Source organism: Neofelis nebulosa, chromosome 3 (assembly GCF_028018385.1).
Source record: "Neofelis nebulosa isolate mNeoNeb1 chromosome 3, mNeoNeb1.pri, whole genome shotgun sequence".
Lineage (NCBI taxonomy): Eukaryota > Metazoa > Chordata > Mammalia > Carnivora > Felidae > Neofelis > Neofelis nebulosa.
Window position 1 is genome coordinate 119,900,410 of NC_080784.1, and position 1,647 is coordinate 119,902,056.

Consider the following 1,647-nt stretch of genomic DNA (forward strand, 5'->3'; position numbering starts at 1 on the left):
TTAATTGTTGTTCAGACAATTGCAGAGGAAAGAAAGAATCATTATGAACATAAAGTGCATAGGGTTGCATACAGTTTTTGATTTTTAAAAATAATTGCTTTCATTTTGCCTTTTGTTAATTTCCAAGAATATAACATTATATTTACATATTAAACTGGAAGCTACTTTGCTTACATGTCTTTCACCTTTGTTGGCTTGTTTCTTCTTTCTTTTTCATTTGGGTTAAGAGGACGTTCTCTGTCTTCTTTTCTTCTTTCTCCCACTCCTTTCTCCCCTCCATGTCATTATCTCTGACTTTATCACTTTCCTGTCTTCTTTCTTCTTTTTTCTTTCTGCCTTCTTTCCTACGTATCCTTTCTGCCCTGTCTTCATTAAATTTACAAAAAAGAAAAAAAAATGATTTGCTTCTGGCAAGTTAATTACTGATACCTTTCTGAAGAGAAAATATTCATCACCTAAATTCCTAAGTTGACATTTCGGTTAGTAGTCATACAAATTTATACTATTATCTCCATGTTTCTCACAGATTATAAATTAGACTGGTTCTTTCCTTGGATGTGATTTGACTGTAAAACCTCATACGTTCCAGCAGGGGTTGGAGATAGGGGTGGGAATAGCTTTTTGCCAAAGTGTCATCCCCTTGTGAATTCCAGGATAAAGCTGCCATTTGAAGACACTTCCAATCCTTGATGATCTGCTAGGTCAGATTCCCTCATCAAATTTGTCAGTGTGAGTAGGTCTTTGCTACTGTTATCAGCTTAAATTCCAGCCCTCTCATCACCATTTAACATTTCTCTGGCATGATTTAAATGGATTTTGACGGTATTCCAATATCAGAGAGCATATTCTGCCAGTATAAAACATGTTCAGTAGCTACAATCACAAAACATCTAAATTTATCCAATTTCATTTCTTGGAAGCTTTTTTCCCCTCACCCCACATGCCAAACTAAGTCATTTTTCCTGCCTAGTGGTACAAACAGGCTCCAAAGTATCCAATCTGAAGAAGGTTGAGATTGATTTAATGCCTTCGACTTATTTTTCATTACCTTTGTGATTCTGCATCCTCAAACATTCGCTCTAATATTTCATTAGAATTTATATGCTGGTTATACTATAAAGGGTTGTTAAAATATTAGGACTCATGTATCTAACCATTTGCCAGTCATCCAATCTTAACAGATGAAGAAATGCAATGCAGAGAAGATAAGAAATTTCCCCCAAATTGTACTTCTAGAGAGTGGCCTAATTGGTTATAGACATAGATTTCAGGCTCTATTAGTCAACATTAGTGTACATTTTGGGGCAGTTCAGATGTTGTTCTCAGTATTTTAGAGTAGGGATATTGACTATATATTAGACGACATTCATGCTTGTTGATTACTTACCTGCTCACAAAGAATCTCTTCTATAAATGTATATCCTTGATATTGTAAAATCTCTTTGCTACTCACTGTAGAAAATTATTGTACATATTGCAGTCAGTTACTAGATACATACCATTTCTTGGAATATTTTAATATTAAGTTGACCCTTATGAAATCGGTGAATGAATTTTTTACCTAAAAATTATAACCTAATATTGTTTAATTTAATTCTTAGATGACACAGTAAACAGCCTTTGGGACAAAAAAATAATGTCACAATC